This window comes from Chiloscyllium punctatum, chromosome 36 (assembly GCF_047496795.1).
Source record: "Chiloscyllium punctatum isolate Juve2018m chromosome 36, sChiPun1.3, whole genome shotgun sequence".
NCBI lineage: Eukaryota > Metazoa > Chordata > Chondrichthyes > Orectolobiformes > Hemiscylliidae > Chiloscyllium > Chiloscyllium punctatum.
Genome location: NC_092774.1, coordinates 25,266,747 through 25,282,086, shown reverse-complemented (window position 1 = coordinate 25,282,086; position 15,340 = coordinate 25,266,747). Strand labels below are relative to the sequence as shown.

General features: G+C 46.7%; 1 protein-coding gene, 1 long non-coding RNA gene and 2 other non-coding genes across 6 annotated transcripts in view; 2 read left to right on the top strand and 2 right to left on the bottom strand.

The window, feature by feature from the left end:
- The window catches only part of LOC140460045 (uncharacterized), a 911,064-nt gene that overhangs the window by 269,024 nt on the left and 626,700 nt on the right, over nucleotides 1-15,340 (bottom strand). The gene's annotated exons all lie outside the window — the stretch shown is intronic.
- LOC140460285 (uncharacterized) overlaps nucleotides 1-15,340 on the top strand; it is a 74,383-nt gene that overhangs the window by 53,099 nt on the left and 5,944 nt on the right. Inside the window, exons 2-6 of one of the 3 annotated variants that reach the window (XR_011953956.1) lie at nucleotides 1,666-1,736; nucleotides 2,208-2,315; nucleotides 8,053-10,037; nucleotides 10,152-10,332; nucleotides 10,807-10,895. This is a non-coding gene — a long non-coding RNA (uncharacterized lncRNA). The remainder of the gene's footprint in view (nucleotides 1-1,665; nucleotides 1,737-2,207; nucleotides 2,316-8,052; nucleotides 10,038-10,151; nucleotides 10,333-10,806; nucleotides 10,896-15,340) is intronic. The other 2 variants (XR_011953954.1, XR_011953955.1) reach the window with 2 other exon arrangements.
- Nucleotides 3,074-3,145, top strand: trnaw-cca (transfer RNA tryptophan (anticodon CCA)). The gene has a single exon. It is a non-coding gene; the product is annotated as a tRNA-Trp (tRNA).
- On the bottom strand, nucleotides 8,788-8,859 carry trnae-uuc (transfer RNA glutamic acid (anticodon UUC)). The gene has a single exon. It is a non-coding gene; the product is annotated as a tRNA-Glu (tRNA).

Sequence of the window (15,340 nt, the reverse complement as noted above, 5' to 3'; positions counted from 1 at the left end):
GCAGGGAGAATGGACAGGGGGCACTGTGGGTGGCGAGTAGAATATAAGGGGATGCTGTGGGTGGCGGGGTTATGGGCAGAGGCACTGTGGTGGTGGAGGAATGGACAGGTGGTGCTGTGGGGATGTTTGGGTCTTGGAAGGAGATGGTGGTGGTGAAAGGATCCCACTCACTCAAAGCATCCCCTTCCCTGCACACATGCGGTGCACATTTTTGTGAGTCTGGATGGGATGCTGTTTGGAGGGTCAGTGTTGACTCAATGGGCCAAATGGCCTGCTTCCACACTGTAGGGATTCTATAATTAGGAGAGCTGTCAAACCAACAACTTCTAATTGGTGAAGTAAAAGACCAGGAGCCAATCTTTAAGCAGTTTTCCATTTATTCACTCAAATTGCTCTTTCAATTGAATTCCTTGAATTTAATGTGTTCCGTTGTAGTTTAATTATGATCCATGAAAAGCAACATCCAGTCACATCTGAGGGAAGAACCAACTCAACTGACTGAACAAGTGTAACAACTCTTCTGGATACACTTTAGATGTGAAATCCTCTCCCTCTCTCTCTCTGTTGACCCAACGGGATTACCAGGGCTAGAATTATCACTCTCAAAATATAATTGCTGATCTACTGTTTGCTTCTGCTGCTTAACATAAGGATTTAAAAGCTGCTAGCCTGATCTCGCAGAAAGCACAAAAACAGACTGTTCACTTGCGCCTGCACAGAGATAAAACTTCATTTGGAATAGATCACAAAATAACAACAAGTGCCAATCCCACACTCTGTGTTACACATGGAGGGAGGGGAGGGGAAGTAAAGTGTTTTACTCTCAGATGTTAGCGGGCAGGACAAAGTTTCAGCCAGTGGGAAGTTAAAATTAAACCCTGTGCTGTTTTCTGTTATAAAAACTCAAACCACATGGATTTGGTGGGATTAAAAAATGAAGGAAAGGGAGCTTGCAAAGTTTCCAAGCCCCCACAACACGCACACACAATTCCCTCTGCTTAGCTGGAGACAGTGCTGCCCCCCCTCTGTTTCGGAGTAAACTCTGGAAAGGTGGTGGTTTTGTGAGTGAGGAGGATGGTCTCCGGCCACAGTTTGATACCAATCAGTTGGTAAATGGGGCAGAGAGATGGAATTTAAACTCCAGGCATTCTGGGAAATGTAATAATGGAGGAAAGTAATCAATAAATAGTAGGTCCCTACAGAGTGCTGAGGAACAAAGGAACCTTGCTGTCCAAGTCCAGAGATCCCGGAAGGTATCAGTACAGATAAAACTAGGGAGTGAGGAAGGCATAGATTTGTATTTTTTTCATACAGAGGGTGGTGCGTGTGTGGAATGGGCTACCAGAGGAAGTGATGGAAGCTGGTACCATGAGAACATTTAAAAGGCATCTGGTTGGATATATGTATTGGAAGGGTTGAGAGAGATATGGGTCAAATACTGGCAAATAGGTCACGAGATTAATTTAGGGTATCCAGTCAGCATGGGTGAGCTGGACTGCAGAGTCTGTTTCTGTGCTGTATGACTCTACCCGCCTAATTCAATGCAAGTTTCAGCAACATGTCTGCAGCTTTATGCTTTTAGACATTAACAATGTTTCTGAATATATCATTTCAGCTGTTCTCAATTTTAAAATCAGCCATTTCTTGTGCACCCCTGTCTTCCAGATTGATTCATCACCATCCATTCTCTCTCTTTCCCGAGAAGGGCTTGATACAGCAATCAAAGAGGGCTCGAGGTACGAGAAAGGATGGGGGGGGGGGGGAATGGACAGGGGCGCAGAGGCTGGGGGAGAAGAGAGGCAGAGAGAATGGATAGGGGAGCAAAGGGTAGGGGGAGAGAGAGAGGGAAAATGGACAGGGGACAGAGAGTGGAGTGGAGGAGAAAGACTTGGGGACAAAGAATGGGGGGCAGAAAATGAGGGGGAGAGAGAGAATGGCTGGGCAGAGAGATCTGGTGAGTGCAGACTGTGAGGAGAGAGAGAATGCATGGGTACAGTGGGTTGGGAAAGTGACAGCACAAATCCCACCTTATCCAGGAATAGTGTCAGTGTTCCATGAACTGGAACCCACTCCATCAACAGCAAACTTGGGGGCAATTGTTTCTCAATAGACACATGGCTAAGACGGTAGATTCATATAATCCCTATGGGCCATTCGGCCCATAAAATTCAGACTGACCTACCAACCACCCACTTTCCCCACCCTAGGTTGCAGATCCCAGGACCCTTCAGCATGGCCAATCCACCCTTAACTTCAGATGGTTAGACTCTCGGCGGAAACTGGAGCACCCAGAGTTCACCCACGCAGACACAAAGGTGAGAACATGCCAAAGTTCACACAGAGAGCCTCATAAGAGTGAAATTGAACCCAAGTCCGTGGTACTGTGAGGCAGTGGTGCTAACCACAGAGCCACCATGCCACCCAGACATTTGAAGCTCTGATTTGTCATGAGCCTTCAGCAGAGGTTCTCTCCTCCTGACATTGTTAGACCACGCCTGCTGCAACTTCCCTTTTCCATTTCTCCAGCCCTGAGCACACCGGTTCCCAAATCCCGGCGCCAGGCAGACACTGATGCAATCTGGTATTCTGCTACCAACTGCAGAGAATGGTGACAATCCCTGCCACTATTCTCTCCCTGACCACCACTGCCCCCTCCCCAACATTGTTCTTACTCCCACCACGTAGCCAGTTAGCTCCTCGCTCGTGCAGACCTCTCTCAGATCCCCTTTATCTGTCTGACCTGTGCTGACACCTCCTGACCCTGTCCACTGACCCAGTCAGAAGGCTTTGTCTGTAGAGAAATGACCATCTCCCAGAATAGAGTGTCCAGTTAACTTTCCCCTTTTCCCCCCAACGTGTCTGCAGCCCGGCTTCCAGCTGCATCTTTCTGAGCCGAAGGTCCTCCAGCCTGTGTTTGCCCAGGATCACAGCATCCAGAGCATCTCAACTTCTGCAAATTGAAATACAAGCCCAACACTTGGAAGAGAAGGGGAGAAACAGAACAGATTTGAACATAAAATCATTGTAGTGCAATCACTTCCCTTAAGCATGAATAGCGGCTACTAGTCACTGTGAGCTTGTGGCGCAACGGTAGCGCGTCTGACTCCAGATCAGAAGGTTGCGTGTTCAAATCACGTCAGGCTCACTGCAATCAACTTCTTACATTTCAAATCAAGAAAGGAGTATGTTCTTTCCGTTTCTCGGTCGTGTCAAATCTTCTTTGCGGAAACTTTCGATCACCCGTGAATCTTTGCTGTCAGTTTGATTTGTGAACACTGTGTCAGGGAGGTGGTGTGCCCATTGTTTGGGTAAATGCTCAGCTCCCCGCAATGTGAGAAGTCAAACACAGACTGTTCATCGCGGGATTTAAACACAGCCGGTTGGTTCAGTAGGTGACTGCGGGGTGTGAAAAACATGATACCGATATTTTTACAACATAATCTAGAGATTGCCATCCAGGTTTTAGTCGCATCAAACTGCCACGCAATGCTGTTATGGCCTCAGTAAACTATAATAACGTGAAGATCGCTGGGATGATTTTCTGCATCCGACTGCAATATAAACACAGATCATTGTTTCCAGTTTTGGTGGAACAAAAGACATCGTATTGGTGGATAATTACAGTTAGTGCAAACACAGCTAGCCATCGATAAATATTAATCCTGTTCACTTCAATGGCCAAATTTCAATTCAGGAACCAAGTGCACTCGGCTGCTTGTAACATAGACAACATGACAAAATGGCTCATAGGAGGAGAAATGGGACATTGAGGAGGAGTGAAATGTTTACTTTTGGTCACCTCCACAATTGTTAGAAAAACAGGTTGAAAGGATTCTTAAAAGGTGTCTGAAGTAGTGGTATGGCATAACACTTCAGACAGCGCAAAGTGGAAGACCACTTTCTAGTGGAAGAAAAAGACATTCCTTATTTCTGAAAGAACTGGGAAACAGAAGAGGGGATGAAATCTGACTTGGGAGCTATTTCCTATTTGTTGAGGATGTTGCTTCATCACAGTCTTGGTTTAGAGCATAAGCTTTTCATCAGGAATAAAAGGTGGCCCAAGGGGGCTGAGAGATAAATGGGAAGGAAGTGGGGCTGGAGGGAAGGCAGCTGGGAGTGCAATAGGTAGATGGAGGTAGGGATTGATGGTGATAGGTCAGAGATGAGGGTGGAGTAAATAGGTGAGAAGCAAGGTGGACAGGTATGACAGGTCAAGAGGTTGGTGTCGAATTGGAAGGTTGGATCTGGGACAAGGTGGGGGAGAGGAAATAAGGAAACTGATGAAAACTGCATTGATACCATGTGGTTGGAGGGTCCTAAAGCCGAAGCTGAGGTGTTTTCCTACAAGTGTTGGGTAGCAAGAATTTGGCAGTGGAGGAGGCCCAGGACTTGCATGTCCTTGGTGGAATGGGAGGGGGAGTTAAAGTGTTCCGCCACAGGGTGGTGTGTCGTTTAGATTTAGAGTCCCAGAGTTGTTCCCTGAAATGTTCCGCTAGTTGGCATCCAGATTTCCCAATGTGGTTGAGACCATATTGCGAGCAATGGACATAATCTTATAAATAGATTGCATAAATCTTAGCCTGCCAGAGTTATTTTCTTTAATTAAATTAAAGATTTTTAAAATTCAATTGGATGACTGCATGAAACGGTTTGTTGGTCAGATTTGAATCATCACACCCAAATGAGACGATGTCATGAATATCAGTGAACTGCTCTTTTTTGTTAAAAACCACAAGTTCTTGATTTATTTTCACAACTTACTGGTATTCACACCAGCACATTCAGTGTCAAACTCTGACATCAGAAATTAAATGACAGCATTAATTTTGACTTAGAATATTCGAACAAGCAAATTAATAGCACACAGTGAATCGCAAGTCTGATTAATATGAAATTAAATTTGACCAAAAAAATATAAAATCAAGATGGGAGAGAAGAAATGGGGAAAGGGCAGAAGGCAAGAAATGCAGCATCATAGAAAGTGCTCCTCTGAGAGCATTTTACCAACTACCACTGCTAAATATAAACACTCTGATATGATCCTCCGTTTTTAATGTAAACCTTAGTTCCATACAGTAGGTACCATTTAAATGAGTTAAAAATACAAGCCTTGAGCAAATCCAGCTTCCAGCCTTACGCACCCCCAGCTCCGGGGGGTTGTTGAACTCCTGGGCTCCAGCGGCCACGCCTCCACTGAAGAAGCTTTGGGAAGCAGGTGCAAAGGCAACATACAGAGCAGAGAACCTTTGCATATGAAAGCAGCTTACAGAGACATTGGGCAATAGCATCACATGATTTGTACACATCGACCTCTGGGTTATCTACCCAGCACACTCATGCAGCACTACTGTGCTTCTGTGCTCCCAGCAGCTGGATTGTGGATCAGTTTAAAGTAGGTCCTATATCTCTGATTACATCAGTACACAAGGCAGCGAAGAAAGGTTTCAGCACACTGGCATTCATCAGTTAGGGAATTCAGTATAGATGTTGGCAAGTTATGTTGTAGTTATACAGGACGTTGATGAGGATGCACCTGGAATATTGTGATCAGTTTTGGTCCCCTTGGTGTTCTGACTTCTGACTTCTTCATCTCTGGGTTTGTGTTGAACTTGATGGGATACTTTGTCCAACTCAGCATGTTTAAACAGTATCTCTCAGAGGGATTCATCTGAAACTTTTCAGGAGGTGAGCTCAACAAGATTGAACTGTTCAAAGTTTATGGACTCTATTTTCAAGTTACATCAGGACCAGTAGTCAGAGACATGTACAGCATGGAAACAGACCCTTCGGTCCAACTTGTCCATGCTGACCTGATATCCGATATTAATCTACTCCTATTTGACAGCACCTGACCTATATACTCTGGCGCCTCATTTCATATATGTACCACCCTCTGCATGAAGAAGTTGTCCCTTTAATATATTTCGCCTCTGACCCTAAACTTATGCCCTCTCGTTCTGGACTCCCCCACCCCAATGAAAAGACATTGTCTATTACACTGTCCATGCCCCTCATGATTTTATAACCGCTATTAGGTCCCTTCTCTGCCTCCGATGCTCCAGTGAAAACAGCCCCACGCTATTCAGCCTCTCCCTGTAGCTCAAACCCTCCAATCCCCCAGCAACATTCCCGTAAATCGTTTCTCATGGAGAAGTCAACGTTTCAGTCCTGAAGAAGGGTTAATACCCAAAACGCTGACTACTCCACATCCTGGTGCTGCCTGGCTTACTGTATTCTCCCAACCTCCTACTTGCCTACTTCGGGTTGCAATATGTAGTGGTTCAGTGTTTACCACGGCAGCCTCACAGCGCCAGGGACCCAGGTTTGATTCCAGCCTTGGGTGGCTGTCTGTGAGGAATTTGCACTTTCTCCCAATGTCTGCGTGAGTTTTGTCTGAGTGGTCCTGTTTTCTTCCGTCATCCAAAGATGTTCAGGTCATGTGGATTGGCCATGCTTAATTGCCCATAGCGGTAGGTACATTAGTCAGAGGGAAATGGGTCTGGATGGGTTACTCTTCGGGAGGTCGGTGTGGACTTGTTGGCACGAATGGCCTGTATTTGCACTGTATCTGATCTCATCCAATACTTTTGTTACTAACGAATGGCAGAGTAGAATGGACTAACTTCCGCTCCGATGGTCTTGCGGTCTTAGGTTTCTCTGGATAATTTCATTGGCAATGTGCAGTCCCGGGCTCAATGAGCAGCAGTGTCCACTGAAGGCAAAGCTCATAGAATCAGAGAACTCCCACAATGTGGAAACAGGTCCTTCAGCCGAACACATCTGCACTGATCTTCCGAAGACTAACCCACTCAGATCTATTTTCTACCCTCCATAAATTGCACAAAGAGCCCCAAGGGTGGAATTATTCCTGGGTTCCTGGTGCCATGAGGCAGCAGTGCTAACTCTGAGCCACCATGGGGTTGTGATTGTGGGGTGTAGGGGAGGCAATTGCAGTCCAGCAGAAAACAAAAACAGCCCACCAACTCTCCCACTGCACCCACTGTCAGAACTGGCAGGAGGTTCAGTCCTGGGAGGTGACCGAAGGCAGCATCAATGGTAGGATCTGATTGCTGGGAGCGCTGGTGCCCCCGCTGGTGCTTCCGCAAGTTGTAGGAAAACATGAACCTCTTCCCACACTCGGGCCAGCTGGAGGGCATCTCCCCGGTGTGGGCACATTGGTGATTCAGTAGGGCGGAGGAATTGCTGAAGGCCTTCCCGCACTTAGCGCAGCAGAATGGCCTCACCCCCTTCGCCACTGTCCCCCACCCCCCAACACCCCCGTGTGGTCCAGCTGGTGATTCAGCAGTGTGGAGGAGCAGGTAAAGACTTTCCCACATTCGGGGCAGGAGAACGGATTCTCCCCGGTGTGGATGGACTGGTGCCTCAGCAGGGCAGAGGAATTGCTGTAGGCCTTCCTGCACACAGGACAACTGAACGACCTCTCCACCGTGTGGACCCATCAATGGGCCAGTAGGTCGGAGGAAAGAGCAATGCCCCTCCTGCACTCGGGGCAAAAGAACGGCCTCTCAGTGTGGACCCACTGTTGTCTCAGCAGGTGCGGAAGACCTGCTGAAGGCCATCTCGCACTTGGAGCCGGAGAACAGCCTTCCCTCGTGTGGACCAATTGGTGTGTCAGCAGGGCAGAGGAATCACTGAAGGCCTTCCCACACTCAGGGCAGTAGAAGGGCCGCTTCCCCTCTGTGGACCCATTGGTGCTTCAGAACCGAATTTTTGAGTGTCAGCTTGGAAGCTTCAATGAGAAATCGGCGGAATGGGTTTATTGGGGACGCGTTCTCCATAAATACACTATATACGTATTCCTCTTGTGCTCTTTGTAGTTTCTCTGTGCTGCAGTGTGTCGTGGCTCGTTGAAATAATGTCCTGATGCAGCTTCGTTTGTGGGTGTTGGGATGATTGCTTTTGTAGTTAAGTATTTGGTTTGTGTGTGTTGTTTTTCTGTAGATGCTAGCTTGAAGTTCTCCATTGACTGTTCGCTCTACTGTGACATCTAAGAATGGCAGTTTATTGTTGTTCTCCTCTTTTTCAAACCAGGAGCCCCCCTCAGGCCATAGTCTCACTACTTGGAGCACGAATACACAGACTAGACAAAGGCCGCCACTGAGGACTAAAACACCAAGTCGAAGATTCATGCCACTCCATTTACTCCATCCAAGAATTCCTGAACACCAAAGACACGAAGATAGAAGAGGATGGAATAATATTGTCCTTTGACATAACAGCCCTGTTCACATCCATTAACATCAACGTGACCAAAGAAAACTGAAGACACTACTCGAAGAACTAAAGACAAAAACACAGAACCAACTTCAGCAGCAAAGATAACACTGTCAACTCGTGGAACTGTGCCTTACCACCCACTTCATATTCAGTAACAAGCCCTACAAACAAATCAACGAAATGCCCATGAAACACTTCTGTCATCAAAAAATGAAACAAATTAGAGGAAACCTACAACACCATCAACAATGTCCTTACTGGCATAAAGTTCACAAAAGAGGAGAACAACAACAAAGTGCCATTTCTAGATGTCACAGGAAAGCGAACAATCAATGATAAATTCAAAACAGCCTCTACAGGAAAACACCACACGCGAACCAATTACTTAGCTACAGAAGTAATCATCCCTACACATACAAACAAATCGGAATGAGGGCACTATTTCAACGAACCACTACACGCTGCAACACCCAGTGACTACGAAGACCAATAAGTAACAGTACAGCGCATTCAAGGAGAATGGGTCGCCAAAAACACACTGAAAATTGCTTCCCTGACCAGGAATCGAACCCAGGCCGCAGCGGTGAAAGCGCTGAATCCTAACCACTAGACCACCAGGGAGACATGCCCGAAGTCTGACAACTCTACTGAAAATTGCTTCCCTGCCCGGAAATCGAACCCGGGTCACAGAAGTTCGAAGGCTTCCACCAAAGTCCTTTCGTGTATCCAGTGCTCCCGATGCGGTCTCCTCTACATTGGGGAGACTGGAGCCTCCTCGCAGAATTAAGTCACAGCGCGTGAGGGAACATCTCCAGGACACCCGCAAAAATCAACCCCATTGTCCTGTAGCCCAACATTTCAACACCCCTTCCCACTCTGCCAGGGACATGCAGGACCTGGGCATCCTCCATCGCCGCTCCCTCCCCACCCGATGCCTGGAGGAAGAACGCCCCAACTTCTGCCTTGGATACATTCAACCCCAGGACATCAATGTGGACTGCACCAGTTTCCTCATTTCCCCTCCCCCCACCTTACCTCAGTTACAACCTTCCAGCTGAGCGCTGTCCTCAGGACCAGTCCGACCTGCCAATCTCCCTTCCCACCTTTCCGCTTCACCCTCCTCTCTGACCTGTCACCTCTGTCACCACCTCCATTCACCGATTGTACTCTTTGCTACCTTAGGCCCAGCACCCTCCAATTTATCTCACCACGCCTGGAAGAGTCCTGCCTCTATTCCTGATGAAAGGCTTTTGCCCGAAACGTCGATTTTCCTGCTCCTCGGAAGCTGTCTGACCTGCTGTGCTTTTCCAGCATCACTCTGATCTAAACTCTGGTTTCCAGCCTCTGCAGTCCTCACTTTTGCCTACCCAATAAACCCAATGTGCCGATTTCACATCCACAAAATGACACAAGCAGACACAGTGTCTGCAGAAACCCGAGCCACATTACTTTACATTAAAGACATCTGGGAAATAATATCCAGACAACTCAAACCCCTCAGCATCATGGTAGCCCACAAGCCGACCAACTCACTTAAACAGCGGCTAATGAACCTGAAATACCCGATACAAACAACCAGCAAATGAATGTTATTTACAAAATACCATACAAGGAAATATATACATGAACTCTGCCGCACAGGTCTCTGTGACAAGAAATGCTGGGATGAGATAAGGAAGATTTTTTCAGCCAAAACGAATCGGCACTGACTGGACAGCCATTTAAAATCAACGCTGTCTGCCCAGGATGGAAGACCCGAAGGGATGAACAGTTTTCTCATTTCCTGAAGATTTACAAAGGTGAGACTGGGTTTTGGTGTTTGTTCCCTTTCCACTCCCAAGAGCCGCAGTCTTTGGGGCGGTGTGTTGGGGAAAGTGAAATGTGCCCGTGAGCAGCGTGTGGGTCTCTTTCAGCTTCCCCTCCTCTGACAGCGCTGTGACGGGACTCTGATGTTCTCAGGGACACTTACTGACGCGAGACAGTGAAAGGAATCTCGTTCCTGCAGATTAGGAATTCACACCGTATGCCGGCTTCGGGACAATGAGAAAGATTAATTGGGATGTGTGAAGAAGCTGTGAGCTGCATTTCAAACAGGTAGGTGGAGTCAGATGCGTCATCCATTGCGCCCCTGGTACTGTGCGTACCTGACGCCGCCATGCTGCAGAGTTCTGATGTTAACACGGACATGCGCAGCATTGGGAACATTCACAAGGTGAACAGCCAAAGATAATCACCATCACTGCTTCCCTTCCATAGTCCCAACTGAAGGAGGTGGCTCGGGAAATCGTGGATGCGCTGGTGATTATTTTCCAGAGTTCAATAGAATCGGGGTTGGTTCCTGAGGTTTGGAGGGCGGCTAATGTTGTGCCACTTTTTAAGAAGGGTGGGCGGGAGAAAGCAGAAAATTATAGACCAGTTCGTCTGACCTCAGTGGTGGGAAAGATGCTGGAGTCTATTATAAAGGATGAAATTACGGCACATCTGGATAATAGTAACAGGATAGGACAGAGTCAGCATGGATTTATGAAGGGGAAATCATGCTTGACTAATCTTCTTGAATTTTTTGAGGATGTAACTCGGAAGATGGACGAGGGAGATCCAGTGGATGTACTGTACCTGGACTTTCAGAAAGCTTTTGATAAAGTCCCACACAAGAGGTTAGTGAGTAAAATTAGGGCGCACGGGATTGGGGGCAAAGTACTAGATTGGATAGAGAATTGGTTGGCTAATAGGAAACAAAGAGTAGTGATTAACGGCTCCATTTCGAAATGGCAGGCAGTGACCAGTGGGGTACCGCAGGGATCCGTGCTGGGACCGCAGCTTTTTACAATATATGTAAATGATATAGAAGATGGTATCAGCAATAACATTAGCAAATTTGCTGATGACACAAAGCTAGGTGGTAGGGTGAAATGTGATGAGGATGTTAGGGGATTACAGGGTGACCTGGACAAGTTAGGTGAGTGGGCAGATGCATGGCAGATGCAGTTTAATGTGGATAAATGTCTGGTTATCCACTTTGGTGGCAAGAACAGGAAGGCAGATTACTACCTCAATGGTATCAAATTAGTAAAGGGGCTGTTCAGAGAGATCTGGGTGTTCTTGTCCACCAGTCAATGAAGGCAAGCATGCAGGTACAGCAGGTCGTGAAGAAGGCTAATAGCATGCTGGCCTTCATAACAAGAGGGATTGAGTATAGAAGCAAAGAGGTGCTTCTGCAGCTGTACAGGGCCCTGGTGAGACCACACCTGGAGTACTGTGTACAGTTCTGGTCTCCAAATTTGAGGAAAGACATTCTGGCTATTGAGGGAGTGCAGCGTAGGTTCACGAGGTCAATTCCTGGAATGGCAGGATTGCCTTACACGGAAAGACTGAAGCGACTGGGCTTGTATACCCTTGAGTTTAGAAGACTGAGAGGGGATCTGATTGAAACGTATAGGCTTATGAAAGGACTGGACACTCTGGCAGGAGGGAACATATTTCCGTTGATGGGGGAGTGCTGAACCAGAGGACACAACTTCAAAATACGGGGTAGACCATTTAGGACAGAGATGAGGAGAAACTACTTCACCCAGAGAGTGGTGGGTGTGTGGAATGCTCTGCCCCAGAGGGCAGTGGAGGCCCAGTCTCTGGATTCTTTTAAGAAAGAATTGGATAGAGCTCTTAAAGATAGTGGAGTCAAGGGGTATGGAGATAAGGCTGGAACAGGATACTGATTAGGAATGATCAGCCATGATCATATTGAATGGCGGTGCAGGCTCGAAGGGCAGAATGGCCTACTCCTGCATCTATTGTCTATTGTCTATTGTCTATTGTCTAACTTTGTGAAGCAGTATCTTTCACTGGCAAATAAAACACCTTTGTCCTCAGGTGCCTGCTTAACTTCGATCACGACTTCACGCCCCTCACTGTTCTCGTCTCATTTCCAAACCCTTGGCTCATCACCTCAATAGCAGCTCTGTGGGTATCTGCTTGAACCACCCTGACAGGCAGTGGGCTACAGGTTCCCGACCAGTCCCAATGTGATTGAAATACTTCAATCCCTCCACTGAATTACATCTTTAAAAAAACCGTGGAGCAATCTCTCTTTCTTTTTGACGACGTTTCTCAACTGTCGTCGGCAGGGTTCACACCTGCGTGGGGAAACCGCAACGGATTTCCAGTCCATCGCATTCACCACTCGGCCCACCAATACAGAACCACACTGACAGCTTCATTTCCCAGGTCTCTCTGCCTGTGGAACTGAAAAAGAGTGAATCATTGCTGAGTTTGTTTGAATCCAATCATTTCACAGGTTTCGAAAGGGTTAAATATCTGCAAATGGCGATTCTGGGTGTTTCATCCCGAAAGATGAAATGGATGTTCAGTTAAAAACAAAAACAGAAATTGCAGGAGCAACTCAGAAGGTCAGGCAGCATCTGTGGAAAGAGAATCAGAGACAACATTTCAGAACTCGTTTTTTCCCTCATCCAGGTACAGCCAAACCTGCTGATTTTTTCCAGCAGTTTCGCTTTCTGTCTCAGATTCTCAGCATCCGCAGTCCTTTACGTTAGAAATTCAATCAATTCAGAAACCCCTTTGTGCTTCCTCAGTGGAGAAGATTTGTGGAGAAGTGGAGAAGAATGTTTGGGAAACATTTTCCTGAATCCATTAAAAAGGTGCACTTTCACAGCCAAGAAAGCGGTAGGAGCGAGATCAAGAAACACTCCGTCCCTGGGTGGTCTCGACACACCAACCTTTCGGTTAATAGCTGAACGTGCTGACCAATTGCTCCACAGAGACAAATCCGAGCAGTGGCTGCACAGTGTCTTTGAGGAACCTACTAATCGATTCATAATTCAACCCGCCCCGCCCAAAATTACCATTGTCTTCTATCAGTTTTACTTTTCCATAATAAAACCTTGGACATTCATTATGGAGACATGGGGACAGTCTGATCCCACCATCTGCAGGCACATCCATGTCACGAGGAACGAGCTCTCCTACACCGGGACCATCGCACTCCGAGCCTTTCAGTGTTTTGCCTCTTCCCGAATTTTCTCATTGGCTCCGAGCCGAGAATGGGTTTGAATTCCTGATGTGCAGAGAATTCTTTCAATGTCTCGGGTCAGTTCATGTCCCGAGAATATCAGAGTCAATCAGCCTCTTAAACAAAGGGACGGTGTCTGGACTGTCTCTGCTCAGTCCGTCAGTTCTCCTCCAATTCCACTTCCCAAAGAGTTTCTAAAGATTCACAAACCTGGAGACTGGGATTTGTGTTTTACTTCCTGAACATTTTTCTACCTGCTAACTGACAATATTTTGCCAAAACCTCTGCCCCATTGTAACACTTGCATCATGTCCAGGGGTGAGCAATTTCCATTTTGTGGAGACATTCCCAAGTTTGTGAATGTTCTCTTTGGAGCAAAGAAGGTTAACTGGAGATTTCCAGGGGCTGTTGGCAATGATGGGAGAAGACGTGGTGTGAATGGGCAGGTTAATGATCAGAAGAACCTCTTGCCACTGACTCGGGTCAGTTACCAGAGGACAGGGATTGAAGTTCTTTAATGGAAAGCAGCATTTGTGCAGAACAAACACAGCGAATACTGCAGAAAGCCAACGGGTCGAGCAGCATCTGTGGAAAGGTAAACAGAGCCGGCGTTTTGAGTGCGCTACGGTTTTTGTTCAGAACTCAGTCTTTTGCCTCTTCCCGAAGTTGGTCCAGGTCTGTGTCTCAATTGACAAACACGTGGCAAGTGCAGTGCCGCAATGTGAAATTATAGCCTTTGTTGTTTTAAAAAAAAAGCAGTGCATTGTATAAATGGTGATATATTGGAATATGGAGAAAGTGAGGACTAGAGGTGAAAGTCGAAAAATATGGCACTGGAAAAGCACAACAGGTCAGGTAGCATCTGAGGAGCAGGACAGGGAACGTTTCGGGCACAAGCCCTTCATCAGGAATGATGTATGGATGTACTAATGGGTCTCAGAGTCCCTCCACACCAGTCAATGCCAGTTGTCGGGCAGATGCAGCAGGCAATGAGCAAGGCAAATGATATATTACGAAGAGGAATTGAGTTCAGAAGTGGGGTCATTGAACATATTCAAGGCTAATTTAATCTGAGTTTTGAACAACAAAGAAGTAGATGCTTATGGGGGCAGGTAAGAAAATGGTTTTAAGACCAGTACAGATCAGTCACAGAGTCAGACAGCACTGAACAGACCCTTCATCCAACTAGTCCATGCTGAGTATGTTCTCAAACTAAACTCGTCGCACCTACCAGTGTTTAGCCCATAAACCTTCCAACCTTTCATATTGAAGTACTTATTCAAATGTCTTTTAAACGTCGTAACTGTACGTGTATAAAATCATGAGGGGCATAGATCGGATTAATAGACAAAGTCTTTTCCCTGGGGTGAGTGAGTCCAGAACGAGAGGGCATGGGTTTCGCGTTAGAGGGGAAAGATACAAAAGAGATCTAAGGGGCACCTTTTTCATGCAGAGGATGGTATGTTTATTGAATGAACTGCCAGAGGAAGTGTTGAAGGCTAGTACGATTGCAACATTTAAAAGGCATTTGGGTAGGTGTATGAATAGGAAGGGTTTGGAGGGATATGGGGCCGTGTGCTGTCAGGTGGGACAAGATTGGGTTGGGATAGTTGGTCGGCGTGGACAAGTTGGACCAAACAGTCTGTTTCTGTGCTGTACATCTCTATCTCAATGTTAAACATACTCAGTGACCTGGCCTCCACAGTTTTCTGTGACAATGAATTCCATAGATTCACCACTCTCTGGCTCAAGAAATTTCTCCTAATCTCCATTCTCCCTTTATGCTAAGGCTATGCCCATGGGTATTAGTCTCTCCTCCCAGTGAAAACATCTTCCCAGTGTCCACTCTGTCCAGGCCGTTCAATGTTCTGTACGTTTCAGTTAGATCCCCCTTGAATGTGGGCCTGTTAATCAACATGAACCAAACCGTTCAGGATGAGGACATCCGTGATTAGATTCAACAATGTGAGAATGGAGGGCGAGAGTGCGGGAAGGAGATTTTCAGCTTTTAGGGAATAAGGTAGGAAAGAAAGTTTAATATAAATTATAATTGATCAGATGAGCCGATGGGCC